Raw genomic sequence first — 22536 nt, 5'->3', positions numbered from 1 at the left:
AGAGAATGTGAAGAAAGGAAGAAGAGAAAGTAAAAGAAGAATGAAAAATCGTAAACGGGAAAGATGTGGAGATAGAAGGTGAAGGAAAAAGTAAACAGTTCAAGGGCAAAAAAAAGAAGGAAACTATAATGAAAAAAGGAAGAAAGGAAGAAAAGAAAGAAGAAAAAAAAAAATCGTAAACAGGAAAGATGTGGAGCTAAATGGTGAAGGAAGAAGTAAACAGTTCAAGGGCAAAAAAAAAAAAAAAAAAAAAAAAAAATAAAACAATGATGAAGAAAAAAAGAAGAAAAAAAGCCCGCTACTCACTACTCCTACTCTACCACTAAATATGTGTGCTTGGGCGACGGAAGGTTTGAAAATACGATCCCACACTCAGAGCTCGGGGCGTGAGGAGGCAGAGTATATAGGTTAAGTCTTGTCGGCAGGTGAGTCTTCCGCCATCTCTTACGCAGATGCTGGTGAAGATGTTTTGGGTCGTGTGAATTTGATGCTTCGAAATAATCCTTTTGTTTAGCTACTTTTTCACATATTTTTTCTTTCCTTTTAAATTTTCTTTCCTTTCCTAACTTGCTTGTTCCAGTTTCTTTCTTTTTGAGACTACATTTTACGTCCGTTTTTCATTCCTCTCTTTTTTCCTTCTTCTCTTTTTTTTTTTGTACATTTTACGTTCTGTTTTTCATTTCTTCCTCATTTTCTTCCCTTCTCTTTCTTTTTTTTTTAGTACATTTTACGTTCTGTTTTTCATTTCTTTCTCTTTTTCTTCCCTTCTCTTTCTTTTTTGATATTTTACGTGTTTTTCATTTCTTTCTCTTTCTTTTTGCGACAACATTTTACGTATGTTTTTTTTCATTTCTTTCTCTTTTTCCTTCCCTTCTATTTCTTTTTATAACCCTTTCCCCATTTTCTGTTCATTTTTCCTTTTCATATTCTTTCCTTCTTCCAGCGCGAGACTACCTAACAAAATACAGCCGTTTCCCATGATTTACAGTTTTCTATGAGGACAAACGTTTTCTTGGATACCTGGACTAAACACGGATACAAACATATTTCCAGCCTCGTGTTATTTATCATTCTCGTTGGAGTTGGAGCACTGGAGTTGTTATGGTAGACTATGAACTATCTGGTTTTCTTCTTTTTTTTCTTTTTATTTCCATTTCCTTTTCTTTTTTTCTCGTTTTTTTAACCTTCTCTTTTACTTTTTTTTTCTCTCCATTTTATTATCAAAGCTAAAAGTCATCTCGTACAAACATCTTTCCAACACAACCCTTTTCAACCTCAATACGTGCGGAGAGAGAGAGAGAGAGAGAGAGAGAGAGAGAGACTACAGTGTGTGAAAGGTATCCAATATTTACTGTCTTGGTGAACGCTGAAAAAAAAAACAATAAAAACTTCTTGATTGTGTAGTACATCCACTTCTCTCTCTCTCTCTCTCTCTCTCTCTCGTTCCGCTTTCCTCCTGTTTCTTCCTTCTCAATTTATCTCCTTTATTTTTTCTCTATTCTTCCTCTTATTCTTCTTTTCTCCTTTTCCCTCTCTCTTCTTTTCTTCTTCAACTTACTTCTTCATCTAACAACATGAATAGAACGATGATGGATCTCTCTCTCTCTCTCTCTCTCTCTCTCTCTCTCTCTCTCTCTCTCTCTCGCACGTATTGAGGTTTAAGAGCCTGCCTCGATTGGGTACGAAGCGTTAAGAACAAGGCAGATGATTACCGATAATTGTCTCTTTAGCAAGTAGATAGATATTAACGAGGCGGAATCGAAAACCTTTAGACGTTGAGCAAGTTTAATCAAAGCGCTCCATTATATACCTCGTGTGGTGAAGAGGGTGGTGGTGGTGGTGGTGTGTGTGTGTGTGAGGGGGGGAGGGGGGGGTTGAGTACGCTACACACACACACACACACACACAAACACACACACACTATCCTTCTATCCATACATCAACTTTTCTATCTTCTATTATTCTCTGTCATTTCTTTCCAATCGTTGTTTCTTTCCTCCCTAGTCTCCTCTTCTTCCCCTCCACACACACACACACACACACACACACACACACACGAACATACACACTCTCTATCCTTCCGTCCTTCTATCTATCTTTCTATCTTCAATCCTTCTCTCATTCTCTCTTTTCTTCCTTTCTTTCTTTTCTTGTTTTCTTTTCTCTTTTTTTCTTTTTTTCTTCACTCGCTTCCTTCCTTCCTATCTATTATGCTGTTCTTTCCATCCATACATCCATACACACACACACACACACACACACACACACACACACACACACACACACACACACACACACACACACACAAATTGATAGGTAGATAGATCAATATAGATGAGTAGGTAGATAGATACAGTAACAAATTGATACAGGTAGAAAGTGATGGATACAGGTATGGTTTAATGATTACTATATATACTAAAGGTAAGGTTGGGGGCATACGCTATAGCTGCGCGTGGCCTCAGTGCTCATCTCAGTAGCTTGATATACTACACACCATATTTTAACACACGCAGTCACCCCTCACTCACACAACCACCCCTCCCCTCCCCCCACCATCCCCTCCCTCACTCCCCCCACTCACCCACCACACACACACAAAAAAAGTAAAAATCAACAAAAATAACTGCATTTATTTCGCTCCCCTGCCCCAAAAGGTCAATATAAATATAAAGTTAAATGTCCACTGTGTTAACTAGTATCGCAACATGTGAAAATTCGAACAGTAGAATAAAATGTTAGAAAATATGCTTCTTCTGTACAGGTACGAAACGAGAAAGTATACTAACAGGACTGAAACACATGGGACGGTATTCTCAGACGCTGCCGCCGCTCACATCAACTACTTCCAAAGGCCGAAAAGGAGATCAATCGGATTCTAATGTGTGTTTTTTAGGTTCCTGGTACAGAAGAAGGGTCAAACTACCACCGGGTCATAAAACTACCCCTGGAAATGACCCAAACTCTTACAAAAGCCTTCTCAAATGTGTTTTTTTAGGTTCATGGTACTGAAGAAGGGTCAAACTACCACACCCTCAAACTACCCCCCCAAAGGAAACTCAAACAACTAAAAAAAAAGCCAAATGTTTTTTTTTTTTTTTCATGGTAAACAGAAATGACCCAAACTCTTACGAAAGCCTTGTTAAATAAGTAAGCTTGGGCACAGAAACGTTTAAAAATATAGCCCATAGTAAAACATATATCAGAGCAGCATCTAGCGGACTTTTGTTGTTGGTGGTGGTGTTTTTGTTTTTGCCCTTGAGCTGCTTCCCTTGCTGTAAAAAAATAAATAAATAAAAAAAATGTCCCCCTCTCCCCAACACAGAAAAAGAAAAAAACAACATGAAAGTCCTCGCTCACTCATTTTTGTAGTTATCCGATTCCTGTTTGAAGCTACTCAGTTTCGAGGTATTGAAAGGGACGGTACCGAGGTCCTAAAGGTGTCCCATATTTCCTTATATATATCTAGTTATCATTGCTGAAGCTGAATATTATTTTTCTTTATAAAATACCATGCTGAAAAAAATAAGTATCACCCCTTTCCTCTAAAATCTTGGTACTTTTCCTTTCAGGCATTTCAAATTTTCAAGTAAAAACATTAGCGTATATTGTTGGGTTCACGCAAGGAGTCGGAAGTAGAAAGTGAACATTATCATTATTTGTTCGTACTTCTGTAATAAAACCAACACGAAGTTAGTTCCCTCCCAACAATTTTAACTTCCCAACGTAACAGTAACACAATTTTCAAATTTCAAGCACCAAATGGGGAGGGTACACACACACACACACACACACACACACACACACACACACACACACACACACACACACACACACACACACACACACATTCAGTTATTCAATCCACGTATTTTTCATAACTTTCTCCAAGATTGCTTTTATGCGCCTGATAAGCTCAGTCCTAATATAATTGCCTTTACCTTTTAAGGGAAGATAACATGCCGTAAAGAACGCTAATAAAACACTTGTCTCGTGTACTCTCGTTCTCTTTAGTATTTTCCTTTTAAAGTCATCAGTTTTTTTTCTTAACTTATATATCTTTGTTCCTGGTGCAATGGTCTTAAATTCCGAAGGAGGGAAGATCCCCTCGCCCATACAACCAGCTCTAACAACATGATGAGCCTCTCCGTGGATCACCGACTTCCTCATTCACCCACTGGGCCACGAGACACGCTGCCCAGAAGCCAACACTCCTCATGGGGTTATTTCTGGTTTCTGGTGAAGGCCAATGGGGCGCACACAAAGCTCGTGGCTACAGTAATTACTAAGTCGATGGATTGTTTGAGTGTATTTGGTGTGGGAAAAGTGCCTGCTGGAGACTTGCTCGGAGGTATCCCAAGGGATGGCTTCATAGGGGGGGAAGAAACACGTCCCCCGGCGTATGCCCCCACTGATTAATCGACGGCGGCTTCTAAGTTAACACAGCGATACATTATCAAAATTGATATTCACACAGGAACTACGCACGCAGAGTTGTTTATATTCTCGAAGCAACGCATAAATTTTTACGCGCCATTTAGTCACAAAACTTTCCGCACTTTCTACTGCGTCTCGGTGCGGCATATTGATTCACTTAGCACCTTGGCTGCAAGGATTTAGAACTGAACAGGCCAAGAAGAATCTTTAACACGAAATCAGTAATGAATGGCAGTCGGGCAAGAAATTACTCCATGTTCCACCTAGACTTTTTTTTTTTGCCACAATGAAAAGCAAGAGATATGAGGGTTGTTGTTGTTGTTTAAAGATTGCTCCCTCCTCAGTTAAAGGTGCTTCAGGCATCTTTTTTGCCCATGGTGCTTGCTTCGGCGCTCACCCACCACCCCCCCCCCCCTCTTCCTCCCCCCTTCTCCTGCTGGTCCCGGACTTGAGACACACACACCGTGTGACACACTACACAGACTCAGTGAACACACACACTCACACACACACACAGTGCACACCACAGTGCACCACACCACCACACCACCACACACACCACTCACAGACCACCAGCACCAGTGTATACACCACGCCACACACCACACACACCACACAGAGACACAGAAGACAGTGTGACACACCACTGGGACCACTCTTGGCCCTTCTACGCCTCACCGCCTCCTGGATCCACCCCCACCCCACACTTGGATTATCACACATTATGCACTATATAGTCCAGTTGCAGTGTCCAGCAGTGTGCCAGTGCAGTGCAGCCCCCCCAGCGCGTCAAAGTTAACAGTTACAGCTTGTGTGTTGTTGTCAGTTACAGTGCCCAGTTCTTTCCCCTCCCCCCATCTCCTGCCACACCCAGACAGGCCAGGCAGCGCAGCAGTTGCAGTTACCACGCCGGACCGCTCACTGTCCGCACTGGCGCGCTGCCCCTCACTTTTCAACTCGCTGGCCCCCGGCTCGCTGGGCCCCTGCGCCCTGCCCGCTGGCATCTTTCACGCACTGCCACCTCGCGCGCGCATCACTCGGGCTTGCCTCAGCGCCCCAACCGGACAACCGGACTGCCCCTGGCACCTCGCTGACACGCTGGCGCCTTGCTGCACGACACATTTCTCACTCACCTCTCTGACGGCCACCTGCCGCCCTGACACGCTGTCACTCTACGCCTTCACTCGACGACGCACGCTACTACTGCCTGACGCCGTGGCCCCGCTTCGGCTGCCTTGCTGCCCAGCCTCCTGCCTCCACGCCCACGCCCATCGACAACCTCACGGCGGTGTCTCTACACTGGTCTTCTTCCTCTCACAACCACCAGTCTATGCATGTCCACTAGGATCCGGGGATCCCAGCCAGTGAGATCCTTTTCGCACTCCACTACAGCCAACCACACAACTCAGCACACCACCACCTCCACAGCCACTCACCACAGCCAGCCCACCTCCAGCAGCCTCACTCTCCTCTGCTCTCGCTCTCACGCTACTCGCTGCTTCGCTCTCTCCTCCTCAATCGCTCGCTCATCGCTCAACCCACCACTGTCACTGCGCTACTCCTCCTCCTACTCAGCTCTCGCTTCGTCTCAGCTCGACTCTCACTGCCTCTCTCCCGCTCCTCTCTGTTCAGCTCCTCCTCACTGTAGCCACTACTCTCACTAGCTCTTGTCCAGCTCAGCTCTTGTCACCGCATCTCACCACCTGCTCTGTTGTCACCGCCTTTCACCACTGCTGTTGTCACTCCTCGTGTTGTGGCCGTAGCACTTCACACTCGTCCTCTCACCTCACTCTAGCTGTTGTCCACTCACTCCACCCTGGACTCACCCCTACTCACTCACACCGCTCACTGCCAGCTCGACTCACCGTAGCTGTTGTCACTGCACTCTCTGTCCCTGCACTACTTTGCTACTCCAGCTCTGCACTTGCTCCAGCTCTGTGTACCTACTACTAACTCCAGCTCGACTACCGCTCGCTCTCTGACTCTCAGGCCTCACACTACTCAACTAACCCATGCAACGCAGTCAAACGCGTCACTCGCACCACGCAACTCAACGCGCTCCCTCGCACCTGCCACCTCTGCACCATCTGGGTCTTCAAGCTCTCGCCACCTCTCTCACAGTTTAACTTCCAGCCACCGTCTTGTAGTACTTGTGCTCGCATCCTTCAAGCAGAAAACAGAAAATGGTCTTCGTATCATAGTCTCGCTGTTTCTGTCGCTGTTTTTGTCAATGTTTTATCTCTTTGTCTACTTTTTTTTGTCTCTTCTGTCTCACTCTGCCACTTGTTGCCGTTTATTTTACCTTGTGGAGCACGTGCGTGCCTTTGCCAAATTATGGTGACCCGTAGCAGGGTGAATGTAGGCTATTTAGTAACTCCGGAACTTAGCAGAGAACAAGAGTCAAAATGTGCCAGTGACCAGGACGAGTTTTAAGACAAAATGTATGTATTTTTTTTAATTCAAACGGATATGGGGGAGAGTTGGTTGATTTTATTGCGTGTATGACGGGCTCTTACTAAACTCTAAAATGACGTAGAAATTAAAGCTACTCAGGCCCGTAGCTTTGGCAGATTTTGGGGGGTCTAGAGGGTCTTGAATGGCAGAAGTGTGAGCATGGAGGTAAAGAGGGATTTGAGAAATACAATAATAGTATCAACCCTCACATATGCAAGTGAAACGTGGGCCTGGAATGAAAGTCAGAGGTCTAGAGTGCAGGCAGTGGAAATGGATTATTTGAGGAGTGCTTATGGTGTGAGTAGCATGGATGGAATGAGTCATGAAAGTGTGTACGAGCGTTTTGGAATGTGTCACGGGGGTGAAGGAAAGAAGTGCGGAGTGGTGGAAGAAGTGAAGCGACAGACTTTAAAGTGGTTTGGTCACATGAAGCGAATGGAGGAAAGTAAGATGACAAGAAGGGTGTAAGAGGGTGAGATAGAGGGAGGGAATGCAGTGAAATGGAGGGATAGGGTGCAGGAGTACGTTAGGGAGAGGGGGGAAAGATCTTTGAGAAACTTTGAGCAGGCAAGGAGGGAGTGTCTGGATAAAGTTTGAAACTCTTCTGCCGTGGCCATCCCCTGGTGGGAGATCCTAGGAACAGGCGTCGATGAAATGATGAATGATGATAGAGGGCATCATAGGTTCATGAGGTGGGGGGATGAGGTGGCGAGCGTAGCGAGCATGCCCAGGTGGGAGAATGTTTTGAAAAATAAGCACTTTTAGGGGTATTTTGAGGCCTATAAAGAAAATACTGAGGGGACTATAGCCCCCCTAGTCCCCCCTACCCCCCTCCCCGAAATTACGACCCTGCTAACGTTACTCCTAGGGATCAAATATGCAAGTAGGCCATCAACCGTTTTCTTTATCAAACCCACGTGAGAACACCCTGGGCCTCGTACACTGAGATACTTCTGGTGTGTGGTGTTTTGGTAAGAATATGAGGCTCACCGCAGCATACTCAGAGCATTATGGTACAAGGATGTAGCATATATTGTACAGTGTTTAAGATGCAAACTAAACTTGTGATGGCCCGAAATGTACTACAATTGTAATGGTATTTTTCCCCATGTAAATAGAGTTAACCTGGGATGTTTGCGCAACCGTATATATATATATATATATATATATATATATATATATATATATATATATATATATATATATATATATATATATATATATATATATATATATGTGGGTCGTGGGTTTCTCTCTCAGAGACACGCCAGTCCTCGTCGACAGACCGACTCGGTCGGCTAGATTTCGATCGCCGATAGAGTCGGTCTGTCGGCATCCTGCTACGCTCCGCCAATCGGCTTAGCTCGTGCTCCCCCGCGCAGGGAGGGAGCATTTTTGCACTCTTAACCTCTTAAAGGGCAAGGGCCCGTTTCCCCTAGTGATACTATGGGATAAATCTTTGAGGAGGAAGAGTGGGTTTCTCATGACTGAAGCAGAGACACGCCAGTCCTCGTCGACAGACAGACTTGGTCGGGTAGATTATGATCGCCGATAGAGTCGGTCTGTCGGCACCCTTTGGCACCTTTGGTAAAGGCCCGTGCTCCCCCGTGCAAGGAGGGAGCAATATTTTCCCTGTTAAGGACGAAAAAAAAAAAAAAACATTCGTGAAGTTGTTGGGTAAAGAGTATCACTGGTGAGAATCTAAAGAAACAGTGCGTTCTGCCCGCCATAGTAAACTGAGAAGAACTGAGCATTCAATAGAAAATATATATATAAAAAAATCAAGATATGGCACAAGACACTAAACACAAGAAACGACAATGACCATTACGCATTTACAGGAGAAAGGATAACGAGTGGACAAAGAGTGACATACATACTGGAAAAATAACTAATACAAAACCACCCAAAGGAAAGGCCGTTTATAAGATGGTGTGATGAAGTTTTATAAGTCTATGGAGTGTTTACATCGAGACTGGAAACTAGAGAAACACGAGACAAATTTAAAGTCTACGGAACACTTACATCAGCACTGGAAACTATAGTAAAAACACTGTAGAGAAAAGACCAGAAATTGACCTCTCTTTTGACCACCTCTTTGGATTCTTTTTGGGAGCAGCGAGTAGCGGGCTTTTTTTTATTGTTTCCTTTTTTGTGTGTGCCCTTGAGCTGTCTCCTTTGTTGTAAAAAAAAAAAAGATATATAAAACCAGAGGCAGTGGAAAAAACAAAGCTCAGTGCAGGGTGAAGTGTATAAGTGTGCACTGTGAAGTAACTAAGTGTGCGTTGTGAAGTACATAAGTGTGGGAAAGTACCAAGGATGACCTAAGAAGCGATACAATGCGGAACAGGTCAAAAGAAGAAGAAGAAGAAGACACCTGCCCTGTACCCCGAGGTAATGAGTTCCTACCCGCCACAGCCTCGAGGGTCAATGCGACAGAAATGAGCTATAGCGTACGCCCACAGCTTAACGTAAATTTTAGCACTACATCGAAAACTACAAAAGAGACCCATGAAACAAACTCGTTTTCTGTGACGCTTAAAATGACTTTATCAACGGTAACTGACGCAAGACGTTCCTGCCTCACTGCACCAATACTACCCACATCACTCGAGGTAATCATGCATGAATAAGTGAATAAACTAATAAATCAATAACTAAGAACGAAAAAATGGTTCGATACGCATTACATTGCTCGCAGATTTTTACGGGCCGCCATAGATAAAGGGGATGTCGATAAGATTTTGATAGTTAAAGAGCCAGATAGGACGCGTAGCAATGGTTTTAAGTTAGACAAATTCAGATTCAACAAAGACATAGGCCCGTGCTCCCCGGTTTCACAAGGGAGCAATTCTTAAACAACGATTAGTATACAAATAGACACCTCTCTTGTTTAATGGATGAGTGAATGGTCGAAGGGTGGAGAGGGTATCCAACTGCGGCTGCCAGGGTGCCTCGGGCGGTCCCTGCTCGCTCACTCCGAACAAATTTCTCAGCGGCCATGTGTCAGGAAACTTACATCTTGGTGCCATGTTTAGAAGTTGAATTTCTCGTTTGCTTTGAACTTAAATGCATTATCGTTACTGTTATCTAGATTAATATTACTTTTATGGTATTTCTATTTATCTAATTGGTATTATTATTATTATTATTATTATTATTATTATTATTATTATTATTATTATTATTATTATTATTATTATTATTATTATTATTATTATTATCATTGTTATTATTACTATTATCACTATCATTATTATTATCATTATTATTACAGTTTTTGTTATTATTGCTATTATTACTATTATTATTATTATCATCATTATTTTTATTCTTATTATTGTTATTATTGTTATTTTGACTTATTATGACGAGTATTTAAATCCTTAATAATAATGCTCTCTGCCCTTTCTCACCTAAACCCTCAGAAAGCTTACGGACCTGATGGAGTTTATCTTATTATCTATAAATCCTGCGGTCCTGTGTGAACACCTGCCTGGCCAGACTCTTTCCTCTCCTTCCTGCTGGAGCTACGCCTACATTCAACCTATGCCTGAGAAGGGTAACCGCTCGAGTCCATTACACTACCATTCCATATTTTTACGTTCCTATCTTTCTAAACCATTTAAACAATACACAACATGATTACTTTTTTGTTTCTTTCTAAATGTAAATGTGAATTCCGAGAGGGGCGTGATCTGTTTGCCTTCTCAACTGCTTCTCTTCATCCTCACTTAGTCGTTTCGGTGATTTTTTTTAATGCTGGACGCTGCGGAACACTTAATCTCCGACCTCTATAATATCTATGAATGGAGCAGAACCAGACTGGAGGCTGCAGAACGCTTAACCTCAGACCTTGCTATCATTTCCGATTGGGGCAGAAGGAACCTTGTGTCCTTCAATGCCTCAAAAACTCAATTTCTCCACCTATCAACTCGACACAATCTTCCAAACACCTATCCCCTAGTCTTCGACAACACTCAGCTGTCACCGTCTTCAACACTAAACATCCTCGGTCTATCCTTTACTCATAATCTCAACTGGAAACTTCACATCTCTCTCGCTAAATCAGCTTCCTCGAGGTTGGGCGTTCTGTATCGTCTCCGCCAGTTCTTCTCCCCCGCGCAGTTGCTATCCATATACAGGGGCCTTGTCCGCCCTCGTATGGAGTATGCATCTCACGTGTGAGGGGGCTCCACTCACACAGCTCTCTTGGACAGAGTGGAGTCTAAGGCTCTTCGTCTCATCAGTTCTCCTCCTCCTACTGATAGTCTCTTTCCTCTTAAATTCCGTCGCGATGTTGCCTCTTTCTGTCTTCTATCGATATTTCCACGCTGACCGCTCTTCTGAACTTGCTAACTGCATGCCTCCCCCCCCTCCCGCGGCCCCGCTGCACACGACTTTCTACTCATGCTCATCCCTATACTGTCCAAACTCCTTATGCAAGAGTTAACCAGCATCTTCACTCTTTTATCCCTCACGCTGGTAAACTCTGGAACAACCTTCCTTCAGCTGTATTTCCTTCTGCCTACGACTTGAACTCTTTCAAGAGGAGGGTATCAGGACACCTCTTTCGGCCACCTCTTCTGATTCTTTTTTAGGAGCAGCGAGTAGCGGGCTTTTTTTTATTATTGTTTCCTTTTTTGTGTGCCCTTGAGCTGCCTCCTTTGTTGTAAAAAAAAAAAAAAATTAACTGTCCTTCAATGCCTCAACAACTCAATTTCCCGACCTGACAACAGGACATACCCTGCTAGATATGTTTCCTATCCTTCCATAATACGCAACACACAGCTGTCCCCTGCTACATTAAACATTCACAGTCTGTCCTTTATTAAAAAAATCCGAACTGGAAACTTAATATAATCATCTGTCAATGAATCACCTTCGAGATTAGGCGTTTTGTATCTACTCCACAAGCAATTTCCCCACTCCTTGATACTAAATAAATATAAGGCCTTGCAGGCAAATGTATTGAGTATAGGGTTGGTTCCACTCAAACAGCTCTTTTAGACGCGTCGATTCAAATTCTTTTCACCGTAAACACCTCTGATCTTACTTGTCCCTTCAATTTTGCCGCTAAGTTGCTTTCCTTACTATCTTTTATCGTTATTTTTATGTTAAGGACTCCTCTGAATTTGTTAGTATAGCATTCCTCTACTCAAATAGTGGCCTCGCTGTTCATAGCTTTCTACTCAGCCTCATCCTTATGTTTTCCAGCTTCTTAATGTAAAAGTTAACAAGATTTTCATCACTCCATCATTTTCACTGGTTAACGCAGTACAGCCTTGCCTCGTAGGTATTTCCTCCTTTCAGCGACTGAGCACAAGAGGAGTATGAAGGGTGAGTAAGGGAGGACTGAAGGATGGACTGGCAATCTTCCCGTCTTTCCTTTCCTCGCTCCCTTGGACCTTATACCCATGTGACGATTGATTGATTGATTGATTGGTAGTTTATTGTTGCAAGTAAACAACAAAGGAGAAGGGAGGAACATGCCATCCCAACCCCCAGGCAGTACAGAGTGTGATTATACAACTAAGGATACATGTGAAAGTAGCACCAGGAAACTAAAAATATACAATATCACATGCTGCATAGGAGTACTGTTCACTCGCGGCGGGTTATGAGTGAGGTGTATTATTATTTTGTCAACAACTGAACAAGTCGCAAAGAAACAACAACATCAGGTCTTAATAGGGAGTGTTTTGAGCATCATGAGGCCTTCACCTCCACCAAACAGAAGGATTCAAGCGTCCAACAATGGTGCAGGAATGAGATTACCCGCGAGTGGCATGGACGACGTGGGAAGACAACCTAATATAAGTGCCCTCTCTTTTCATGCCAAGATCTAATTCAAGTTCAACTTATCTCACTTAAAACCTATTCCTAAAAAAAATTCTTACAAAAATTCACGGTATATTAACCTTACTTCAGAAAATCTTTATTAATAATATATATGTTTTTATTATTTTCTTACTCAAATTTATTTTAATCATGCCGTCTTTCCCGTCAAGGCCTCATTAGCGCTGCATTTTCAAAGCTGAATGTTTGCGTCTTCAGTGAATATGTTTATTTTTACTTTATGCGACGCGCGGGCAGAGCGACAACAGAATAATATTGAAAAAGGCAAATAAGCGTTCGTAAAAGTTAAAAGGATGTACGTTTTTTGCAATTTTCCAGGCCTTGAAAACAATATAGACTTCATGAACTTGTATGAGCTTGTGTCTACGTGTGTCACTCCTTAATATATATTGGCTTAGTCCTATATTTAGACTGACTATGAAATCCTTTTATGCTCATAATTACTGAGCATCAGCACAACATTTTCCCGCCATGTTTTTATCTTATTTTTTTTTCTTCATATATTTAAACATTCAGGTTCTCAAGGAATGCCCAAAGGTGCGCTCTCGTGTGCTGTGTGCCTTGTTGCTGTTCAACAATCAAAGCATAATAAAGGAAGGCAGACTTTGACCTTCGTGACACAAGCACAACCCCGTCACGTCATGGTCGTTTCTGAGGCACGACATTGACGTGACGCCACCAAAGAATTCTCAGGGAAGGCAAGGCATGGCAACGTGTAGCTGCCTGATGAAAGGGTAGAAGTAATAACAAAAATACCTTTGCTTAGTAATTGATGTTTGTAATAACACATTTGTAATAATACATTCAAAGAGAATCCACTTTGGTCTTTTTGAGGGAACACCATGATGCAATGACGTACTATGGGCCATAAAACCGAGTTAGTTGTAAGATTTGTGTACAAAGTCGCAGTGTGTATCAGCAGTTTTCTGTAGCGACTGGAATATTAGTTCATTTCTTGAGATATCTGTTCAACTTGAAATACCTAAAAAAATAAGCCATTGCGTGAAACTCCTGAAAGCCCACTATATCAATTTCATGAAGTAGCTAAAATGGCTCTTAGTCGTCATTTTATCTTGTTTACCGACTGTCAAACATTGCGAAGAGACGGCTGGAGTATTACCGTCCACACATCGCTAAAGACTTAGAAATAAAATCCAAACCTTGCCTCAAAAGTAGATCGCGGAGTCGAAACAAATACGACCAAAAATGTGCCGCTTACCAAGTAGTTTCGAGCTTTCTTGTCTAGCGGAAATGTTTGCATCGCTCCGTCTTCACATGTTAGTCAAGCTGTCAACATTGTGCATCTCCATCACGAGACACACATTTTCTTTAATCAAGGTTATAGCAAGTAGAGGAAGTGGGTCAGTGGAGAAGGTGCAGGCGGGGGAGAAGGAAGGGTAGTCGGCGTATACAGTGAAGATGCTGCTTAACTCTTGCATAAGGGATTGGGAGAGTATAGGGATGAAAGAGTGAAGATGCTGCTTAACTCTTGCATAAGGGATTGGGAGAGTATAGGGATGAAAGAGTGTAGATGCTGCTTAACTCTTGCATAATGGATTGCGACAGTATAGGGATGAAAGAGTGAAGATGCTGCTTAACTCTTGCATAAGGGATTGCGACAGTATAGGGATGAAAGAGTGAAGATGCTGCTTAAGTCTGGCACAAGGGATTGTTGTTCTTACTCAAGGCTGTAGCAAGAAGACGAAGGGTGTTAGTGGTGAAGGTAAAGGCGGGGGAGAAGGAAGAGTAATCGGCGTGTACATTTGTATGGTGCAGGTTCTAATCATGGTTGTGTGAGTCTTATCGCTGCCAACCACCTGTATCACTGTCTTCTTGAGCCGATAGTCTGGCTGGAGGAGGACTGTGACCCTCAGACCGTCGACTTCATATCGATTTTTCCTTTGATATTTTTTTCCATTTTTTTTCATCCTGGTCCTTTCCCTCTCGGCGGCGGCTCGTGTTCTTGAGCCGTGGACGAGGAAGGGGCGTGGGAGGGCGTGGCAGCTGGCCATGTCACGGGGGAGGGCGCACGCCACACCTTGCAAGTCGACGATTAGCGAGAGTTGTCACGGCCGAGTTTACCGGGAACGGAGGAGGGTCTAGCCGCTTCCTTTACGACACCGATCAGGGCTGTACGTGGCTTGCTTCCGAGGATAAAAATAATGAAAATATTTTACGTTTTATTTTACCGGTCAAGTCCGCGTCATACAAGAGATCAGATTCCGTTTTCCTATAGCAGTCAGGGCTCGAATCTTGATTTTGATGGATATAAAAAGAACATTTATTGCGCTGTTTTAAGCCAATTGCGTGCGCGTCTTTCTCTTACTTCCGGTGACTTAAAAAAAAGGAAAGTGTGTCGGTTTTTATTTTCAACATATCTTCGCGTGTTTTCCAATAACATAAATAAAACTGCAATATATTACGTCGTATTATACATGTTAAATATCTTATATCTTGTTTGCTTTTGATGAGTGTACAGAGGACGAATGTTTGTTCCGTATTTTACACCGACAAGGGCGAAATCTTGCTTCCAATTACTTCGTGGAAAACATAAATCTTTTACGCTTTCTAATATTAATCATGGCCGCGTGATTTGCTTCCGAGTAAGTTTATAAAAAAAACTGAAAATGGGTCTCGTTTCCTAACTTGCTAATTATTTTTATCATTTATTTTCATCATGACCACTTTTTTACTTACAAAGACCTTATAGAAAACGAGCCCGTGTCCCGATTACTAACAACAACCTCAGGTCCGTTAAACACAATAATTATAGAGGAGCAAAAGGAAGAGAACATAACCCGAATTGAAAGTCCCAAAATAATACAGGTTAGGTGGATGAACAAAGAATAGGTAAGGGAAGAATAATAAGCAGGAAAACGAAACGCGAGGGAAAAAGGGACTAAATGAACATAGAGGAGAACTAACAAAAGAGGAGGAAGAAGAAGGAAAAAAAGCATAAATATAAGTAGTTCTGCCACATTGAACAAATGATAAATAAGATAAATAAGAGAATAAAAATGAGAAATAGAACGAAACACTACGGGGAAAACGGGAGAAAATACCATGAAGGAGAGGGATTGGGACAGTACAGGGATGAAAGAGTGAATATGCTGGTTAACTCTTGCATAAGGGATTGGGACAGTACAGGGATGAAAGAGTGAATATGCTGGTTAACTCTTGCATAAGGGATTGGGACAGTACAGGGATGAAAGAGTGAATATGCTGGTTAACTCTTGCATAAGGGATTGGGACAGTACAGGGATGAAAGAGTGAATATGCTGGTTAACTCTTGCATAAGGGATTGGGACAGTACAGGGATGAAAGAGTGAATATGCTGGTTAACTCTTGCATAAGGGATTGGAACAGTACAGGGATGAAAGAGTGAATATGCTGGTTAACTCTTGCATAAGGGATTGGGACCGTATAGGAATGAAAGAGTGAAGATGCTGGTTAACTCTTGCATAAGGGATTGCGACAGTATAGGAATGAAAGAGTGAAGATGCTGGTTAACTCTTGCATAAGGGATTGCTACAGTATAGGGATGAAAGAGTGAATATGCTACATAAAAGGAAAGAAAAAAAAGAGAAAAATCAAACTGACAAAAAAATAACAAACAAAACAGAGAGAACAAATCACAGTTAAAGGAAGAATTAAAGCCAGCAAAACGAACCAGGACGAAGAGGCAAAGGAACATTACGAACAAAGAATCGAACTAACTATAGAGAAGTGCCGGGCCAGCGGAAACACCTCACGAATTCGAAAACAACGGAAGGAAGGAAGGTACTAAAGAAGGAATGTCCCGATTTTTTCTTATACCGCCCAGGACAGCGAATCGTAGTTTGGAGGAGTTTAGAAGCTTTGGGGAGATTTGTCTTGCCGGATAATGAAGATAATCAAGGAAGAAGAGGAAGAGGAGGAAGAGTGCGATGGTGACCCAGTTCTTTGTTGTATGAAGGGAAGTACCTCAAGAGAAAAGGGTAAGAGGAAACAAGAAAGCCTCTGGTGGTGCTCCTGCAAATAGTGTATAGTTATAGAATTATCGTTAAAATGGCGCCACTATAAACACTTCCCTGCGCCATAAAGGGCTGGGGCAAAAATAATAAACGGTAACAAGAACAAGACAAAAACACACAGACAACAAAAATAGCAAAATCAACAACAGGACAAAAAAAAACATCAACAAAGAAACCATATCAACACAACAACAACAACAACAACAACAACCATGAGGCTTACACTAAGAAAACCTACCGACACCATGGGCCGAAATGTAAAAAAAAATAAAAAATACACAGGCTCCGACACATGATCGTAAGTACTTTCTATTATTGTTCATCCTTTCGTCAGCTTTCCTATAAAGACCAGCAGGATATAATATTGCAAGGGTTATCGTGTGTCTTATAAAAAAAAAATCAGAGAGCAATGTGGAGAGCTCCGTGACGGAATTGGATAATGCAACCCAAATCTCTCTCTCTCTCTCTCTCTCTCTCTCTCTCTCTCTCTCTCTCTCTCTCTCTCTCAGTATACAGACATACATATAGGTGTGAGAGAGAGAGAGAGAGAGAGAGAGAGAGAGAGAGAGAGAGAGAGAGAGAGAGAGAGGGGAGGACCGACCTAATTTAGATTCTTTCGCTTTTTGCCCCAGGAATATAATCTCCCCATCAGCCTCATTCCTCATCTGATGCGGTAAAGCAACGCCTGGAATACCGCGGCTCTGATGGCCACGGATGGGAGGGTCTACCACCACCACCACCACCACCTGCATTAGTCTCACGTTTCGTTCCCGCTGCACGTGTTCATTTAATGCCGGGGCTCGAGCCGGGGCCACACGCACCTCCACGGGGGAAGAAGATAACCCAAACTTTCACGGGCAAACTTTGAAAGGGGGAGACGCAAAAAAACACACTCGCGGGATAAATGACCGTACAAAACAAGCAGGAAACAAAAACCGCGGGTCAGAGTGCGAGATAATGAAGGAGTTAATCTTGGGGCGCGATGCTGAGGCGGCGGGGCGGGGGCTGGAAGGCTTATCTGCATCCATTGCGCACCGAAACACAAATAGGTGGGGCTTAGCGGACCCCCGACGCGGCGCTCACCTCCCCGCTTCCCTAACACATTTTCCTGACTGCATAGCGCGGCGGATATCACTCTGACGGCCACGTGGCGCCCCAGTGAGCCAGGACGTGATGTAGTCCGGAGGGCGTAAGTGAGTTAAGGGAACGGGGGGCGTGTGGCGAGACGGGTTGTGGAAGGCGGCGACCATCTGGCAACGCGACGGAGGAAAGGTGCGGGGGCGGGGCCAAATGTGAGTTAGTCTCCCGCGAGCCGCCGGCGAAGAAGGACGCCAGTCTGTGCTCCCCGGCGTGATCAGAGGCGTGGGACATGACGACGCGCCTGCCATGCCAGTGAGGACCCGGCCTGGCGAGTGAGCGACGTCGTGGACTGAATGTGGCCGATGGAATAACTAACAACGAGACACTAACACAGTCACACACCCGAGACCTAGGCAGATAAGGCGTGTACGACCCTAGATAACAGTGATAGGTAAACCTGACTACCCACACACACGCTGCCGGACCCGTGGACTTGTACGTGGGCGAAGTAGCGTCAGATGAGGAACTGAAACACTCACACCACGACACGCAAACAGATAAGACGTGTAGATAACGATAAGTAGGTAACTGTTTCCCGCGTGAGAGCCAGAACACAAGGGCCACGGGACTGCCACAACCCCCCCTAGCAGTGCCACCCCCGCTCTCCCGTGTCTCCAAGCTTCAACCCTTTCCCAACCAGTCCCAAGCGGTGCCACTGAGAGAAGAACATAAGTGCCACATCTCTCCCCTCATCCTTACCCGCGCGAGGCCATGGTGGTGTTGCCGGAGGTGGAGGCGGAAAGAAGGGAACGAAAGGAGACCCGGAGCGACCACGTGGCCCAGTAACTTCAATACCGGCTAACCGGACCCCGCCGCGCCTCGCCACATCGCCGCCACCACCATCGCATCGCCCCGCGCCCAAACGTGAGTGTTGGAGCCGCTGGTCGGGGACTGTACGATGTCGCTGTGTTGTTCCTTGGCCTGCCTTGTGTTGTGTGGATGGTTGGACCGCCGCTTACCTTGATCTATCTTACTTGTTAACGTGAATAAAACTACACTGATACACCAAGATACATGAAAACGTACAGTTATTTTTATTATGGAGGGGACGAGGATAAAACTACTCTTATATACGAAGGTACACAGACGTACAGTTTGAATGCCATTTATTTTTCTTGCGGAGAAGACGTGAATAAAACTACATCGATAGGTTATGATACAATAAATACTAATTGAATAACATTTTTTTTTATAGAAGGCGACACTCCAAAACCATAACACGTGCAAAAATTTAATGCTTTTATAGATGCTGCTCCAAAGAAAGTGAAAAGAAGAAACTGAGAGGAGAATGATAACTTTGGAGAGCTGTTAAATTCAGGAGGATACAAAAGAAATAATTATTTAACGTCAGCTTGCATGTGCGTACCGGCTATACGTTTACTCGTGAAGAATTTTTGTTAGTATATAGCCGGGGTGTATATTCTCTTTTAAACAGACGCGGTTAAAAGGAATAGTTGTTTCACAATTATCAAGCTTTTTTTTCTCTACTCGCCTGATCAACTCTCTATTTACGGCGTCTTAAGTCCCGAGGAATGTGGAATGTGGACAAATTTCCGGCAGTGATGCGGAGTAATACAGGGAAACCGGAAAGGGAATAAGGAGATTGCAACGAAGATGCCGAGGGAAACGCGTGGAAGAACGAAACGCACAGCAGCAAAGTGGAAGACTTTGGATAGAAACGGAAACCACACGAGAAAAGGCAGAAAAAAACTGAAATTAATAAAAAGATGACAAATATATACCTCTGTTGACATAAAAATACTGTCTTGAGGTAATTACCTCCACCTGAATTTTTGAACACATAGGAAGGACCGGATTATAGGAATTACATACGAAAGAAATTAGGAAAAAAAGAACGAGATGACAAATTAATATAAGCACCACCAAAAACACACGAGACTGATACTGAAACGTAATTCTAAAAAGAGCAACGTTAGTTAATGTCTATGATTTCTGGTACACTCAAATAACCCCCTAAATCTCCTTGTCATTCATATAAGCATCACTAAAACCACGCTAGGCTACCATTGAAACGTAACTATGAGACGCGTAACGTTACAGGACAATCTTCTGTTGTTTGGGTGACGGAAAGGTTACACGCCAAAGTCTGAGGGGTAATGGAGGCAAACGTCCAGCGAGTTTGTCATTACGTAAAGTCATTATTCATGGTATCAAACGCCCCTAATAGCAAGGCAGTCTCCTCTTCCTACCGTTGAACCTTTATTTGATCGGCTTCTTCCTGTCTTTCTCTTTAGATATTGAGAAGCGAACTGCGGGAATTGTTTTATTATTTCTTTTATTTACTATTTTTTATTTGCTTTCTTCTTCCTCTGTCTCTCTTTTTATTTTATTTATGAAGAAGAATTTTTAACCTTAACCTGACTTTCGTACCTTCTTCCTCTGGTTATGTTTTTCCTTATTCCTCTATTTAACTTGTATCTTCTTCTTCTATCGTCTTGTTTATGGTGAAGTATGTAGCGGGATTTCTTTCACATTTTCGTTTCAACCGTGATCTGTCTACTGTACCTTAGAATAAACTTCCTAAAACATTATTCGTCTTGCCGGGTCTCGGGAAAGGCACCTGTCGCAAAGCAGACGGCAGCGAGTCACCCAGGAGAAGAGGCGGGAGGAAGGAAGGAAGGGAAGGAGAAACGAACCAATGGCGACTTCTAAATTTTTGACTTCCAACTCTTTCTTTCACAGGATAAATGTGAACATTCTTTAGAAAATGTACTTAAACCCAAATACTTATAACATTTGTGGCACTTTCAGATGATCACAAAACTTCCCTTAGAACGTTCATTAAATTCACATAAGTATCAATTTTAGCCGTCATGAAAACCGCGAAATTTTTTATGATCGTAGAAATCAAAATCCACAGACACTTCTTTCTTTGACTGCCTAATAACGGCAAATTCTAACCAAGAACTTTCACTTAACCCGGTAGCAGCGACGGGCCAAATTTGTGGCTTTACCGTGTACCAGCGACGGGCCACATTTTTGCCATGATATAAACCCCCCAAAATAGATGATGCATAAACTGATCACAAATGCGTTGATATATATTATGAAATGGTTTGCGTGAGTGATAATATTTTCTCATTTTTCTCGCTTTGAGGGGCCTTTAAAGAAACATGATCCCTGCAGCTACCAGGTTAAGCATTACTCTTTCCCATCATTAAATACGTTAACTATATAATGTATCAACTAATATTTCCGGTACAGTGAAACAACAGCGATTAAATTAACCTAAAACTTCATAACCACATAAAACATGAAATTTGGCAAACAGAGAAAACCAAATTGATAAGAATAGGACCGTAGAATTATATGAAACTGTATTTACGAGGCGCACACGAGAAGACATTGTTCGATTTCTATGTGACAGCATAAACCACGTAACCAACAACACTATATAAACCTCAAGAAGAACCGTAAACAGAAAATCTATCAGTATCATAAGAGAAAGTCTGTGTTTTATTAGGAACCTAGTGATAGTTTGACAAGGCATCTGAATCATGAACGCGAAAAACACCAATTATAACCCGACTAATCTCCCTTGTGATCTTGTGAGAGCCAATAGCGTCTGAAAATAAAGGCCGTAGAAGCGTGAGTGTAAATATATCGTTCAGTACCGTGTGACATCGCTCTTACGGTATCCACAACAATACAATTTGGTACTCAAGGAAAACAGTATACAAAAACAGATTATCGAAGTATTATGGGAGAAAAGTGAGCATTTTAAACTCGCATGTATTGAAATAGTGTTTGGTCTCAGGTAGTTATTTCTTTTACCTGTGTGACATCGCTCTTACGGTATCCATAACAATACAAAACACTTTAGTACTCCAGGAAAACAGTATATAAAGAAAACAAATGATCGAAATATTAAGGGGAAAAGAGTGAGCATTTTAAACTCGCATGTATTGAAATAGTGTTTGGTCTCAGGTATTTATGTATTCCTTCTCCCGGTAACAACGACACAAAAACTTCGGTAGTCAAGGAAAGAAAATAAAAACACACGGAAATCTGATCTTAATAACATGAGGAACTGTATTTTAGAAGCGACTATGAGATTCCGTTCGAGTCTGTGCAAATCTTAACTTAAAAATGTAAGAAAGTGTATTTTAGAAGCGACTATGAGATTCCGTTCGAGTCTGTGCAAATCTTAACTTAAAAATGTAAGAAAGTGTGTTTTAGAAGCGCTTATGTAGAGATTTCGTTCGGGTTTGTGCAATCTTAACTTAGAAATATAAGAAACTGTATTAGAGAAGCGACAACGAAGAAATATCGCTCGGGTTTTTACGAATCTGAACTTAGGAAAAATAATAAACTGTACTTTGGAGGCGACCATGGAGATAATATATAGTTCGGGTTTATAGAAATTTGAACTTAGAAACATATAAGAAACTGTACTCTGGAGGGGACTAAGATATACCGTTCGGGTTCATGCGTTTTATAGTTTCCATCGCTAACCATCACATTGCATTTTAGCTATCAAGGAAAAACGAATAAACCTAAATCTGGCTACTGTATTAAGGTAAAGGGAGATAAAGAGAGGTAAAGGCAGGTAAGGAAAAGTATGAATTTAAGACAATTACTCTGGCCTTCAAGGAAAACCATAATTACATAA

The 22536-nt window shown here is 42.7% G+C and overlaps 1 protein-coding gene across 4 annotated transcripts in view; it reads left to right on the top strand.

The window, feature by feature from the left end:
• The first annotated feature begins 18056 nt into the window (after positions 1-18056).
• The window catches only part of LOC127002795 (neurotrimin-like), a 176029-nt gene continuing 171549 nt past the window's right edge, over positions 18057-22536 (top strand). For 3 of the 4 annotated variants that reach the window (XR_007756549.1, XM_050869000.1, XM_050868998.1), the window contains exon 1: positions 18057-18767. The gene's annotated coding sequence lies outside the window, so the exon portion shown is untranslated. The remainder of the gene's footprint in view (positions 18768-22536) is intronic. The other variant, XM_050869001.1, reaches the window with a different exon arrangement.

Source organism: Eriocheir sinensis, chromosome 24 (genome assembly GCF_024679095.1).
Source record: "Eriocheir sinensis breed Jianghai 21 chromosome 24, ASM2467909v1, whole genome shotgun sequence".
Taxonomy (NCBI): Eukaryota; Metazoa; Arthropoda; class Malacostraca; order Decapoda; family Varunidae; genus Eriocheir; species Eriocheir sinensis.
The sequence above is the reverse complement of the archived record's forward strand: the minus strand, read 5'-3'. Positions and strand labels throughout refer to the sequence as shown.